Source organism: Furipterus horrens, unplaced genomic scaffold (assembly GCF_987537825.1).
Source record: "Furipterus horrens unplaced genomic scaffold, mFurHor1.1.pri manual_scaffold_6, whole genome shotgun sequence".
Taxonomy (NCBI): domain Eukaryota; kingdom Metazoa; phylum Chordata; class Mammalia; order Chiroptera; family Furipteridae; genus Furipterus; species Furipterus horrens.
The window spans coordinates 57,406,308-57,422,602 of NW_028327176.1; positions in this window are offsets into that span (position 1 = coordinate 57,406,308).

Sequence of the window (16,295 nt, forward strand, 5' to 3'; positions counted from 1 at the left end):
GCACTCCTGATTTTGCTGCATGTTGACCCACAGCAGGCTACTCTGAAAGATAGAAATACCTGGTTTTGTTCATGGTGTTTCAGTCTCTTTCCCCTGTATTTTCACAGCATTTTATAAAACCCTGTGGTTTCCATTTCTAATATTGTAGCTATGTGCTCTAGTGCCTGCTTTTGTATTATTGGCCCAGTTCCTAGAGGCCCGGGATACTTTGCTTGCTTTTTCTTATTCATTATCAGATGAATCTTTGAAGCTGGTGTAATACATAACTAATATTGGCTCTCAAACATATTTGAGGAATAGATAAATTAATTAATCTACCAAGATCCTGAAATGTGTAACTCATACTTAAATAAGACACGTTCAAGCCAACACTGACAAGCAATGACACATTTAACTAATTACTGAAATATGGGACACAGGACTAATTTATGTAACTCCAGTGATTTCCCTTCAGCAATAGTTATAAAAATCATTTTCTATGTCATTTTTTTCCCTAATATTCCATCAGATATAAATCTCAAAAATAGAAGAACAGGCATAAAGATGCAGCACACATCTGAACATTTGTTAGAGCTGCAGACTGGTAAATATGCCTGCTCATAATTAATGCATTCATTTTTATTTTATCTTGAGGCCTCTCTAAAACCCATGATTCAAATTTTTGCTTTGCCTTTATGAGTATCTTCTAAAGGGATGGTATCATATCTTATTTTTGTACATTTTTCTTACATAATAAAATTATATCTTCTTATTGGCATTTTATTTTTCCCAGGGTGAGTAATTAAAAATGGTAAAAGCATGTGAAAGCAGAAAGCAGGTGCATTTCTTACAGTATTCTGCAGTGTTATTTCTTTTTTTATTTTTATTTTTATTTTTTATTTTTGGTTTTTCAATTACAGTTGTCCCATTTTTCCCCCATTTCTCTCCCCCACCCAGCCCACTCCCTCTCCCACAATCATATCCCTCCCCGTTGTCCATATCCATGAGTCATTTATACAGGTTCTTTGACTAAACCCTTCCCCTACTTATTCCCCTTCTCTCCCTCCCCACTCCCCCCTATTAACTGCTATTCTGCTCTTTGTTCTATTTAGTTCTTTTGCTTGTGTTGTTCTTTAGTGTTATTTCTATCTGTTTGAGTTCTTGAGTTCAACTTGACAGGGATTAAATATGCTTTATTTTTTATAAGGAACAAAGTTCTCCTGACAATCACCTTCATTGAGAGGAGGGAACACAATATAACAATGAAAGTTAGGATTTTATTTCCATTGCCCCTGGAAATTTTGTCTCCCCAAGGGCAAAAGACACTTCTGAGGAAACATCAAGGAGAATAATGTTTTACTTGGTGCCGTGAACTTAAAGTGGATGTGTGTTGATCTTCAGTATTTGTTTATACTTAGTGTCTTTAAATATAGGGAGAAATAAAGGCTCTATTCTAAAACATTTCACTACTTACCAAGAGGAAATTTACTCAAATGGAATAATTTCAAGAGGTTGTTATTTTGATTCAGCATCCAATTTTTAAACCTATGAAATGAGTGAATAATACCTTTCATATAAAATATTTGTGTAGACTATATGAGATAATAAATATAGAACAGTTCTTCAAATTAAGAAATTGGCCTAACAGTATTAATCTCAATATTTAATCATTTATCATTTTTAAAGTCCTTCATTTGCAGTTTTATTGTTTTTTAATTTATTTTTTCATTTTCTTCTCTTTCTTTTGGAAACTGAAAAAAATTGGAGTACTCACCTGTAAATCAGAAAGATGGAGAAAAGAAAACAACTACCAGTATTAAGCTGCCAGGTGACAAGGTGAACATTTAAGACAATGAGCCAAAGTGAAAATTAAAAGCCTTTTGTCACTTACTGTGATGGTATAAGAAAGAGGAAAAAAAAGCTCCAGTTCCCTAGCATTTCATTCTCTCCATGAACAGCACAGGTCGAGGATCAGATGGCATGGAGGGCAGATGCAGGAAATTGTTCTACTGCTGAGATGCACTAAACAAAAACTCCTGTCTTTTTATAGACCCAGGGTACCAGGGGGGAAGAGGAGAGTCAGGGGAAAGTGTAGGATGGAAAAGGACTGAGTCAGAGTGGACCAAAGTGCCTCAGCCAAAGCCACTGATAAGGAAGTCTCAGTGGACCTGCACTAGGAATGCAGACCTTCATATGAGCAGAGCTGACAGGTGGACATGAGGTCAGGGAATGAGTTCTTAACTACAACTCCCTCCAGAATTCTTTAATTCACTAGCTGTGCACTGAGTCTAGTATGTGGATGAAAGGTTTTTTCTATGAGATCTTCCAGGGAAAATCTTTTAATTACCTATTTTCAGGCCTGAAAAATCATATATAGGGTTTTTACCTGGAGTCAGACACCTTACTTACTTTTGTAAATGTAAAATTAAAAAACTACTCACCTACATTAGAGATAAAATAACATACTAGAGAAAAGGTTCTGGCAATTCTAAATTATAAAATAGACATAAATGAACATGTCAAGTGTTGTAGCAACAGCCAAATAGATTGTGGAACATCCACATAGTCATATATTAGGTAGCAGATATAAATTATGTTTTCAAGAAATACTTAATAGTGTGAGAAATTATCCGTAGTATAACATGTAAAGAATATAGAGTACCACATTTGACATAAAATGAGATACCCAAATTGATAGATATACCTATTTGCGTGTGTGAAGTAATCTTGAGAAAGTGTATCTGATATTAAAAGTAGCATTTGCAGACAATTAAATTATGAATAATAACTATTACTTTATGAGATTTGACAAATTCTTAATAGTGAACATGAATAAAACTTTTATAATTATTAAATATATAATTATGCAGACAAGTAAAACAACATTAAAGATATGCTGCTGAACAAAGGGAAAAGGAATTGTGACAAGCCAACTCAGGTGCACTTGTCACTACTCTCAGCACAAGTGGATGTTGAAGATGAAGGGGAAGAGGTCTCAGAGAAGAAAGAAAACTTCACTGGAACCAGCCTCTCTGTGAAACTGCAGTTTGCTTCTTTGGTAGCCTTTTAGCTTTTCGTGTGTGTGTGTGTGTGTGTGTGTGTGTGTGTGTGTGTGAGAGAGAGAGAGAGAGAGAAAGAGAGAGAGAGAGAGAGAGAGAGAGAGAGAGAGAGAGAAATACAAATAGTGACTTAGTAGACCTAATGTTAAATAATTGAGACCAAATGAGAAGTGATGTTTGTAAGGACCTAGAAAGAGAAAACATTTTTTGAGAAAAGTGGAATTGGTACCATTAGTGATGAACCACTTTATCGCTCCCTCCTCACTTTCCCCTTGGCCCCACACTGCCTTTATTCTTCAGCAGCGAGTGCCCAGCTGAATACGCTCTCATTTCTCTGGGTGTACACCTGAGAGGCTTGCTCATTCTGTCTCTCTGCAAATGTCACTTCTGCCACTTCTGTTTTATACATGCTATTGACAGCAAAGAGAACAAAGAACATCACTGCACTTTTTCTATTTTATATCATCTTGACAACTTAAAACCTTTTTAAACAGCACAATTCTTGCAGAATTCTCAGTTACTCTTTGTTTATAGGAATTTGTTTTAGAGGATTAAGGACTCTTCACCTTGGCCTCACCTCTTCCTAATCACTGGTTTTGATCCTGGCATTCAAACTTTATTTTCCTTGAGAAATTCAAAAGCTGAATTACTTACTGCTATTTAGCAAAGCAAGAGTAGTAGATCGTGAAATAACAAAGGAGGACAAAGCAGATTATTCCTGAAATATTGTTGTAGAACTGATGCCATTGATTCTTGTATTTCTTTCCAGAATGATTCTTTGTATACAGGGCTGCTATTTTCTTCCTGTTCAAACTAATCCAAAGCAGAAGCAAGTAAATTTTAGATTTACTGGAAAGCTCAGCCTGTAATCACTGAGCAAGTTAATCAAGAGAACATTTGTATCATTTATATCAATATAATTATGAGTTTTAAACAAATTCCATGTATAATGAATATAGACAGCCATATACTCATTGACAAAGGCCACGAGGTTGTTGAATGTTTCAAATTGCCTCTAACCTTACTAGCCATTGTTTTCTCATTCAGAAAAATAATTAATAATGGAGCATTAACTTTTCATAGCTCTAATTACATATCTCTTTCCACTTGGTCATGGGGAGAAATTGGTATCTACCTTCAAGATGTTTTAAAGAAGTTAGCTATCTCATAGATATAAAGTATTAAATAAAGTCCCAGCCTATGAAGATAGGTGTGCATGAAATGTAATTTTTTCAGTAAAAAGAATTATGGATTCATATACAAACATGAAGTAAGCAAACTGTGTTCCTTGGTTTCTCTCTTTGATTTATCTCAACACCCATTACCTTCTGTAGATTGTGGTCAGTCTTATCTGGCATGGCTCTCTGTTGTGTTTGAGGCACCCCTGTCTTTGGAAGATCACACAGAAACCAGAATGGAGACTGATGGTGACAAGGATTTGCCCATCTGCACTGACTTCATGCTAAGCTAAGAAGGAAGAGTGTTTTTAGCCTCTTTGTTATGGGAGCAAGTCAGTTTACTTAGAGAGAAGATGAGGGAGAATTTAGAGGGCATAAGCTACCTATTAATTGACCACTTTCTTATCTTTCTAACTTATTTTAGTTAGAAAAGAAATGAGTTCAAAATTTGGCTCTACCACTCAAGAGTAGTGTACTATGGGCAAGCTTGTAACATAGTGGTCATCAGTGTCCTCTTAAAATGAGGCTACTACCCCCTGCTTCCCTCAGAGGGTTCTTAAGAAGATGAAATAAGTCAACACATGCAGAATGGGGTCTATTACACACTGAGAACTGGACATGTGTTTATCTTTTATCTCTCCTGAGCTGAATAAGTGGGATTGTTTACTTAAAGAAATGATCAGTGATTTCAAAATGTCAAACTAACTGTACCATTTAAATCACTGCTATTTTCCATTCATATGAATTGTACCTAATTTTATGAAATCTTCCACAGATCAAATTTAAAATAAGTAAAATTAACAGCAAATTGGCTAATTTGAAAGCTTTAATTGTAAGAATTGTCATTCCATTAATGTTGTTTTTATTATTTTAAATAATGTTATTGATTTGTTGTAGTTCATCTCAGATACACAGTTTCTTAGTTCATGGGGCACTGGTAGTGTTGTTCTACATAAGGCTTATCCCTACTTCAGCTTCCAACTCCTATCTCCTTTGTTTCCTTCTGCCTTAGAGGTCCCATGCTAGTTAATGGCCTAGTAATGATCTGATTCAATTGGACTGCCTTTCCCCTGCCCGAATTGACCCTCCGTAAAATAAATGTCTATGCTTTTACATCTGTTGTCTAGTTAGTTAGGCTGGGTCAATGAGAGGTACTCATGGAAGATTGGAAGAAAGGAGAGGAAGAGAAAAGCCAGGTGATTCTCCTCCTTACTCTGCTTTCAGTGAAGAGTTGGTTGTGACTACAGCTCCTGCTAGTTAGTCCATCATCCAAGGTTTTAGTTTCCACCACATACCCTCATCTCCTCCACTGGCTCATGAGCATGAAATCTGTGCAGTTGCACAGGGCCGTGAACACAGAAGGGCCTATGCTTCATTTAATGCTCTATCTTGAAATTCTTAATTTTTAAACAAGGAACCATGCATTTTCTTTTGGCATTGAACCCTGCAAATTATGTAGCCAGTCTTGGTTCCAGCACCATCACCACACTTCACGTTTCCAAATTCCATCTCCTTGGGCTTGATGAGAATGCCTGTGAGTACCTCTTGTTAAGTTCTACCTTTCTTATGTGGTCTGCCTCCTTGGCCCTGTAACACCATCCTGTCTGCCATCTGCAAGTTTCAGTTCCTCTGACAGCTATGTTACTTGCTTTCTGTATTATTTTTCCTATATTTTTTGGTGTCTGGCTTTACAGACACCAAAGCCAGAGTATTTAAAACATATTCTAAGTTATGCATGTATTTTTGAAAAGTATATTCTAATAGTTGTGTTTTTAAAATCTCTAATGGTTTTGTGCTGCAGATCTTTGTCGGGTGCTTACTTTAAACTTATTACTATTTTTAAAAATCTAATCACAGTGCTGAATATTTGTACTTCTTTACTTTAAACTGCTTTAGAGAATTCCAGACTTTATGAAGACACAATTTCTATTATCTTTTAACCTAGCAATAAATATCTAAGTTTTCTTCAACCCCCATTACACATCCTGATAGCAAAAAATTCTCTATTTCAAAAGTTTTGCTAATAATTATCCTAGTTGGGATTGTCGGCAGCCGTCCGTCTCGAGAGATGATGGTGTAGCTTCTTAAGAGTCTATCTGCACCGCCGAGAATGGCTGTGCAGTCCGACTCGGGAGTGACACGGTATCTGTCTCCTCCCGTGTTGAATCGATATCTTGCGATGACGCTGGAGTGTCCTCTCCAGTGAAGCTGAAGCTACAGAGCCTGGGCAGGGTGATATGGAGGGTCTGCTGTTGCCCATGCAGCAGACCCCCCCTCTCTTCGCAGCTGAAGGGTCCAAGGGAAAGACGGAGTCAATACAGCTTGGCTTCAAGTGCGCCGCAGGAGTTGCCGGTGTTGACTACAACATCAAACCGCCTTAGGGACTCCGGCTCCGGATTTTCTGTCGGGGTTTACTCCCTTAGCCTTTCCCCTGAAGAGGTATGCCGCAAGGCAGCGGAGGTTTTTTGGAGTCAGAGTTTTCCTTCTCTGAACCTAGTTGGGATAGGCTTTTGCTTTTTCACAATAAACATGTTCCTCTCTCCTTATTTTCTAGGGTTGTTACCTGAGATTAGCCCTGGATTTTATCAAATGCTTTGTCTGCATTTAGTTAGGGTTTGGATAGCAAGACTTTTAGCTGAGAAGTTTTCCAAATCTACTTGTTCCTGAACCTAGAATATTGAGAATTTGGGGAGCATATGTTAACTTAATTTATTGAGGGTTCTCACATTTATGTTAAATAACAAGGCACATTATTTAATTTTTGCTACCATAATACTAGCCAATTAATTTGACAAAATGAGATGAGCAGCTATTTTTCATTTTCTACTTTCTTGAACAATTTTTATAAGAATTGTATGTTCCTTGAAAGAGCATAGGTAATAACATTTAATTATAGCATTATCTGGCTTTAGATTGGATTTTTAGGGATGAAGTAGGGAAAAGTGTCTTTGAGTACTATTTTAATTTGTTCCATTGTTATTGATTTTATTCTTTAAACTTGTTTCTTCTGCTATTAATTTAACATTTTATATTTTCCAAAAAAAATGTACCCATATATTTTAAGTTTCTAAATCCATTTGTGTTTATAGTCTTTTTTTCTTTATGTTTTGATAATATATCAGAATTATCATAATACTTATTATTTTTAATTTGTATATTAATTAAATATTTAATATGTTATGGTAAATACATTCCCTTTCCATTCTATACTGTACAATTCTAGAAACCTTTCTAACAATCTCTTTTTACAGAATTTTAAAAAATATATTTTATTGATTATGTTGTTACAGTAGTCCCATTATTTTTTCCTTTGCTCTGCTCCATCCAGTACCCTCTTCCCTCCAACAATCCCACACCCCTTAGTTCATGTCCATGGGTTGTGCATATACATTCTTTGGCTTTACCCTTTCTTATATTATTCTTAACTTCTTCTTGTCTATTTTGTACCAACCAATTATGCTTCTTAATTCCTACACCATTTTTCCATTTTTCCCCCAGCCTCCTCCCAGAAGATAACCCTCTGAATGATCTCCATGCCTATGATTCTGTTCCTATTCTGGTTTGCTTAGTTGGATTTTGTTTCTAGATTCAGTTATTGATAGTTGTGAATTTGTTGTCATTTTAATGTTTATAGTTTTCAACTTCTCCTTAAGTAAGTCTCTTTGACATTTCATATAATAATGGCTTGGTGATGATGAACTTCTTTAGTTTTACCTTGTCTGGGAAGGACTTCATCTGCCCTTCCATCCTAAATGATAGCTTTGCTGGATAGAATAATCTTGGCTGTAGGTCCTTGCTATTCATCACTTTGAATTTCCTGCCAATCCCTTCTTGCCTGCAAAGTTTCTCTTGAGAAATCAGCTGATAGTCTTACAGGCACCCCTTTGTAGGTAACTCTGTTCTTTTCTCTTGCTGTTTTTAAGAGTTTCTCTTTATCTTTAAACATTTGCATTTTAATTATGATGTGTCTTGGTGTGGTCCTCCCTGGGTCTAGTTTTTTTGGGACTCTCTGTGCTTCCTGGACTTGTATGTCTATTTCCTTTGCCTAATTTGGGGAGTTTTCCTTCATTATTTTTTTCACACAATTTTTCAACTTTTTGCACATTCTTTCCTACTTCTGGCACCCCTATGATTTGGATATTGGCATGTTTAAAGCTATCTGAGAGGTTTCCGAGCCTCTCCTCATTTTTTTTATTTTTCAATTCTTGTTTCCTCCTTCTGTACTGGTTGACTATTTATTTCTTCTTTATATTCCAATTCGTTGATTTGAACCCTGGTTTCCTTTCCTCCATCACTAGTTTAATGTGGATTTTCCTTCATTTCACTTAGTATAGCCTTCATTTCTTCCCTGTCATGCTTAATCTTTTATGTCAAGCCTGCGAGCATCTTTATCACCAGTACTTTGAACTGTGTGTCTGTTAACTTGGCTATTTACTCATTACTCAGTTCTCCCTCTGGAACCTTGATCTGCCCCCAATTTTGGGCCATACTTCTTTGTCTCCTCATCTTGACAGCTTTCTGTGTCTGCCTGTGTGTCTTAGGTAGAGCTGTTGCACCTGTTACATTGTAAGGGGCAGAGCCTTAGATATTATTAGTGCGGTGATGTGTTTCACCACATTGTGGCATTATATGTGGGGCAGGGGTCTGAGAGGAAACAAGGTCACTTGTCCAGCACTTTCCCCTTTTCCAGACACTTCTTCCACTTTCCATGTGTAACTGGATTGTCTCTAGCTGTCGCTGTGGTTGTGGTTTCCAGAATCGGTGGGTCTGAGAATGTTCTAGGATCCTGGGGGCCCTCTAAACAAGCAGACTCTGCTGAGAGACTGGCAGTTTCTTCCTCTGCCCTAACCCCCACTTGTTTGCATAGTCAGAAGCAATGTGGCTCTATTTTCCCTGGCGCTGAAACAGGGGGCTGCATGGTCTGGTCTGGAGCTGGGATCATTTCCCAGGTTTAAAATGTATGACTGTGCTTTTTGCCATGGCTAGTTCCTGTGCTGCTGTTGCTACCACCAGCTGCCACTTCGAGTGTCATCCTTGCAGCAACTGCCAAAGTGCTGCACCTCATTCTCTCTGTCCCGGCTCTGGCCCTCCTACCATTCTGGCTGAAATTTTTTCTTTATTTCTTTCTTTGTTGAACTTCCATGTAATTCAATTTTCTGGATCTTCTGTTTTTGTTTTTGTTTTTAGTTTTGAAGTGGTTGTAAATTCCTTCTTAGTCATGAGTTAGACACTGCATGTCTACCTATGCCTCCATTTTGGCCAGAAGTCTTTCTCTGGAAGCCTTTAAAATATTCTCTGAATTGGATAATCTCAAATATTATAATAATATATACAAATTTGGGTTTTTGTCTTTCAGTTTAATACTATAAATGTGTTGTTCATCTTTTAAAATTGAATACTTTAATTTTAGTTTTATTACTTCATATATATATACATATATGTTCTTTCCTTATACATGTATGCTTTAGGTGATAACACTTTTATTTTTATACTCTATATTTCTAGACTCATCCCTTATTTTTCTATTCTTTATCCCCTTGTGTGGCTTCTGTAAAATATTACTTGATCTCATCCTTGTTACTAATGTTTTTTAATTCTATTTTTAGTTATTTCATATTTTATATTATTTGCACCAATATCTCCAACTGGTTCCTCTTTGTAAAGTTTATGTGTCTTCTACCAATTCTATCCCTTACTCCAATAATATACATACTATGCTTGGTTCAAACTCAAACTTTGTGTGGTATATTTTTTTTTCTGAAAAATTGTTCATTCTTTTATTTACTTTCATAGTTCTTGAGCTCCCAAATGTATGGTCATTTTCCCCTGTAATTTCTTTGTGATACATTGAACTGTCAGCTAACTAGGCTTTAATGTAAACTTATGAAAAAGATGAAAGCCACAGTCCTACATCATGTCTGTCCAGGTGAGTTTCAAAGACCCTTGTGGATAAGACTTTAGAGTCAAGAATTTCTAGTGTTCTCATGGTGTCTAGATTCCATCCCATCAAGTAATCTCACCTATTAGAGAGCAGACGAATATTACTTCAATTTTCTAGGTGTTCGTTCCTTAGGTTTGTATCATATGACTCCAGAAGTTTAGCTATGGGGGGTGGGGCAGGAATATTCCAAGCAATCTGCCTTGTTCTCCCACCCCAGCTGGCCTGCATTAGTTAATATTGCCACCTCTGCTTTGTGCTCGGGTGGTGTTGATATTTTCCTGCCACACAGGCAACAGGAAAGCAAAGATCCATCCTGCATGGAGGACAGATACTGCTAGCACACCAGAAATCTTTCCTTACTTTATTTTCTCTTCTGACTCTTGGCCCTGCTCCACCGTGAGTCTCATTTTCTTAGCTCATAAGGACTCTTACCGACTTCTAGTTCCCTACAGGTCTTTCACAGTTTTGTCTTATGTTCTAGATTTCATCAAATGTTTTCTGTCTTCTGTGGTAGATTCATCAGCACTTTAAACAAAGCCATGATCTTGTTTCCTATTTTATATAACGATGCAGAATTTCTGTCTGTGGCATGTATTGATAATAATCATTAAGGTGCCATATTCACTCCTTAGTAAGATGAACATACATTAATGCAGACCAGAGTCCTGAAATTTAAGTGACAACCAATTTGTTTTAATATGAGGTCTAGATTTATATCTAAAGTTGAATGATTCTCTGGTGCATTCAGTGTTTTCTTTCTTTCTCTCTCTTTTAAATGTTCTGAGTGTTTTATAATGTGAAAGCTATTCAGGTGAAACTTCAGAGCTGTGTTGAATTGTTCTTGGTAATTTTACTGGAAATAGCTCTGTGATTGTGCCTGGTAGCTCAGCAGAGTAAACTAAGATACTCTGACATTCTAAAAATAACTAGTATTTGTTTAGCATTTTGCAAAGCATTATTTTAGTGGCTGATAAAACAAAATTGTAAAATAAGCCTTGTTACAGTTCTAATTTTATGGATGAGGAAACCAAGGTTAAGAAAGGCTCTTTGACTTTTCAAAAGCACTCAGCCAAGAATGAAAGTCAGGTAAACAGCATAAAGAAAATCACGAAATCTGGGATGCCCCAACTGCAGGAATAAGCAGGCACAAATATCAACTGTTCTAGTAGTAAGCCAAGCCATCAAGAAGAAGTAAATGCAAAGAATATATTTCTATTTATGGATGTGAAACCTGAAAGAACTGAGGGGTATAATGTCAGAATTTAACCCAGCTATACCTCTATTAAGTATAAGAAAAAGAACTAGGAATCATAAGACAAAGAACAGATAATTCTTTACAATTGTCTTAGCAGTAGGGAAACAGCAGGTGGGAGGGAGCGCTTTCCCTACAACTTTTCAGGGAAGAAAATTGTGGTTATTACACTTGTTTAACAATTACACCAAAATAACAGCAGTTTACTTCTCCCCCATATTTCTGCCTCTCGCTTTCTTTGTACTTCTTCCCTTCTACCACCCTACTTCTCTATACCAGCTACTTCTATATATAGATGCCTCTCCTATTTATCTCTATCTCCCTATCATTCTCTTCTGTGTTGCACCTAATTGAGCATCTGGATCATAATTATTGTGACTCCACAATGTTTATGCCTAAAAAAGGGAGAGCTTTATAGTGTTTGGATATTTAAATTAATGTGGCATTTTTTGTATTTTTCTTTCCAGTATATAGGTATTTTATTACTTTCTAAATATCACTTCCTTATGAAGGAGATTCTGAATGAAAGTGGGCATCTTTATCTTCTCCCTGAGTTTAATAAGAAATTATTTATAGCCCTGGTTGGGTAGCTCAGTTGGCTAGAGCCTCATCCCAATACACCAAGTTTGTGGGTTCTATCCCTGATCGAGGTCCATACAAGAATCAACCAGTGGATACTCTTTAAAGGGGAGAGGAAGATGGTGGAGGAGTGAGTGGAGGCTGCGCTTGCTTACTCCTGAAAATAGTCTGGAATTTTGGCTAATTGTGGACAAAGCATCTCAGTTAATATCTGGATACTGGTGGGAGTTTAGCCTTGGGGCAGTTGGCAGTAGAGGAGACCATCTCAGAGTGACCTGTCTGGTGAGGATCGTAGAGAAGACATGGGAGAAATAGTAGTTCTAGCTGGCTTGGCTCCTGGGCAGTGGCTGGCTGTGCAGAGAGACTTTTCAATGGCCCTAGACTTCCTCTGAGAGGAGTCTGGCTTGAAAACTGAGGCTATGTCTGCTGGCAGAGATGAGCAGTGTATTTTTTTTTCTTTTGTTGTTTGCTTTCGCTTGTTTGTTTGTTTCTCTGTTTGATTGGTTTTTGCAGACCAGGGAGGCAAGGCTAGGGGCGGAGCAAGATTTTTGAGGGGCACAGGCGCAGGAGCGCATCCTGGCCCACCTGCTCCGGCAACCTGCGCTCGCGGGTGGTGGTGGTGGGGCACATTTTGCCACAGTGCATTCAGCCAACCCGCCCACTTTCCCGCCCAAGCTGAGTGCAAGCAGGAGCGCATTTGGCCCGCCTGACCATCCCGGCCTGCATACTCTTGGGGGCGCATTCTGTCCACCTGCCTGTCACAAGCTGAGCGCTCATGCCAGGGCGCATTTGGACTGCCTGTGCACCTGCCCAAGCTGAGTAGGTGAGGAGGGTACATTTGGTCTGCTCGTGGGGGCACATTCAGCCAGCCCACCCATCCGCCCCAATTTAGCACAGAAGTGGGGGCACATTTGGCCCGCCTGCACACCTTCCCTGAGCTGAGCATTCAAGGGGGGTGAACGTGGTCTGCCTGCCCCCAGCTGCAGCCAAAGGAGGGTCAAGTGAACTAGAGGTGTTTTGGAAAAGTTTTGGATACTGGTTTTGGAGAAAGAGCTGGGGGAGCAGTGGACTGGATCAAAGTGCACACTCATCCCCAGTGCTGTGGGAGAAATCTCTTAAGTAGACTACCCCCCTCAAAGTGGCATCAGCTGGAGAGTGAGCAGCAGCCCCACCCCAAGAAATGACTTGGCCCTGGCCCCCATGGTGCTTACTCCTGACTGCAGATTACTGAGCGACTAGAGCAAAAAGCAACCGAAAGAGATAGACATGGGTGGTAGAACACTAATCGGCACAAATAGATTGCCTAGATCCAGAAATGGGAAATCAGGGACAGATCTAGAAAGAGAAGAAAATAGGGGAAAAAAGCAGATACTATGGAGACCAATTCCACTGAGATTTTCTATAGGAGTTTTCTGTCCCTGCTTTATATACATCCTTATTAATACTGGCTCATTTGTAGTTGATACAGTGATTGAGGGTGAGGGAAATTTTTGGGAGTATGGGATTCTTGCCAAGAGTTGCAGCTCTGTTTTAGCAGCAGCTCAACTAAACTGTTTACAAGATGAGGTTGGTGGAGTGACTCTCAATCAGCTACTTGGAGGGAAGGACCCACCAACGAGCAACAAAACAACAGCCAAAACCAAAATACCACCAGAGTCCAAATAAAAGGCATAAAGTGCATCCCAAGAGCATCAGGTTAAGGAGATCAAGAAGTCTGCACCACTGAATCCCAAAGTATTCCCACCATAGAAGATCATACCACAAAGGCAGGAAATAAAAGCAGATCAACCTAAGAAGCAAAACAAAGAAGACCCACCTAAAAGGGGAGATGAAGAAACAACACCCCATTGAAAGGAAAGGAGAAATACCCAGAAGGAGGGATGGACAAAATAGAGGCAAGCAAACTACCAGACATGGAATGCAAAACAATAGTAATGAGGAAGCTCAACAAACTCAACAAACTCAGAGAAAACAACAACAAACTCCAGGGAAACTACAAAGGACTCCAGGGAAACTACAAGAAACTTACTGAGAATTACACAGCATTAAAAAGGACACAGAAACTATCAATAAGAGCCAGGAAGATGAAAAATACAATTTCTGAACTGAAGAACACAATAGAATAAATCAAAAGCAGGCAAAATGAAGCAGAGGACCAGATCAGTGTGCTAGAGGACAATGTAGAAAAAATTTCCCAGACAGTGAAACAAAATGAAAAAAGGACTAAAAAAGAATGAAGAGAGTTTAAGAGAGCTGCAGGACAACATGAAACATAATAATATCTGTATCATAAGGATAGCAGAAGGAGAAGAAGAGGAGCAAGAGATAGAAAGCCTGATTGAAAAAGTAATGACAGACACCTTCCCAAACATGAGGAGAGAAAATGTCTCACAAGTACAGGGCGTGAAAGGGTCCCAAAGAAGATGAATCCAAGGAGGCCCACTCCAAGGTACATCATAATTAAAATGCCAACATTCAAAGACAAAGAGAGAATCCTAAAGGTAGAAATAGAAAAACAGCAAATAATGCACAAGGGAGCCCCAATAAGGCTATCAGATAATTTCTCAACAGAAACACTACAAGCCAGGAGGGAATGGCAAAAAATATTTCAAGTGATGAAAAACAAAGGCTTACAAATAAGACTACTCTACCCAGCAAGGTGAAATAAGGAGTTTCCCAGACAAAGGAAGACTAAAAGAATACATCTCCACCAAACCAGCATTGCAAGAGATGCTAAAGGGAATGCTTTAAGAAGAGGAAGAAAGAGAGGGAGAGGAACACAAGTACAAAGGGAAGAAGTCACAATGAATAAATACCTGTCAATAATAACCTTAAGTGAAAATGGATTAAATGCTCCATTCTAAAGACACAGGGTAGTGTAATGGATATGAAAACATGACCTACATATATGCTGTCTACAAGAGACACACTTCAGACAAAAGAGCTACACAGACTGAAAGTGAAGGGTTGGAAAAAAGTATTTAAAACAAATGGACATTTACAAAAATGCTGGGTTAGCAATACTTATATCAGACAAAATAGATTTCACAACAAACGCCATAAAAGAGACAAGGAAGGACATTTCATAATACTTAAGGAAACAATCCATCAAGAAGATATAACCCTTATAAATATATATGCACCCAACAAAAGAGCACCAAAATATATTAGGAAAATATTGCAGGACTTCAGGAAGGATATCAACAGCAACACACTCATAGTAGGGGACTTTTATACCCCATTGTCAACAATGGACAGATCTTGAAAGCAAAGAACACCAAGGATATTGAGGCATCGAAAAATACTCTAGATGAAATACTTAGTTGATATATATAAAACCTTTCACCCCAAAGAAGCAAAATATACATTCTTCTCAAGTGCACACAGAACATTTTCAAAGCTAGACCACATGGTAGAACACGAAACAAGCCTCTACAAATTCAAGAAAATTTAAATTATATCAAGCATCCTCTCAGATCACAATGGCTTGAAACTGAAAATCAACCTCAAGAAAAAACTCAAGGACATTCAAACTCATGAAGAATGAATAACATGCTATTAAATGATGAATGGGCTAACAGTGACATCAAGGAAGAAATTTAAAAAGTTTCTGGAAACAAATGATAATGAATACACATCTCAAAACCTATGTGACATAATGAAGGCAGTCCTGAGAGGAAAGTTCATAGCAATACAGGTCTACTTAAAAAGAACAAAGAACCTAAAATAAAAATCCAACCCTACAGCTACAAGAACCAGAGAAACAACAACAAACAAAGCCCGAAGTGAGTAAAAGGAAGGAAATCATCAAGATCAGAGCATAATTAAATGACATAGAGACTAAACAAACAATTCAAAAGATCGACAAAATCAAGAGCTGGTTCTTTGAAAAAGATAAAAAAATAAAAACTTTTAAGCAAGCTCATCAAGAAAAAAAAGAAAGAGGAACCAAATTTTAAAAAATCAGAAATTGAAGAAGGAGAAATTACAACTGATACCACAGAAATGCAAAGGATTGTAAGAAATTACTACAAAAAAACTGTATAACAAGAAGTTTGACAACCTAGATAAAATGGACAGATTTGTGGAAACATATGACCTTCCAAAACTGAATCAAGAAGCAGAAAGCCTGAATATACTGATAACAACTATTGAAATTGAAGCAGTACTCTAAAACCTCCAAGCACACAAAAGCCCTGGACCAGATGGTTTCACAGGTGAATTTTACAAAACATTTAGGAAACAACTAACACCTATCCTTCACAAACTTTTCTAAAAATTCCAAAAAGAGGGAAGACTCCCAAACT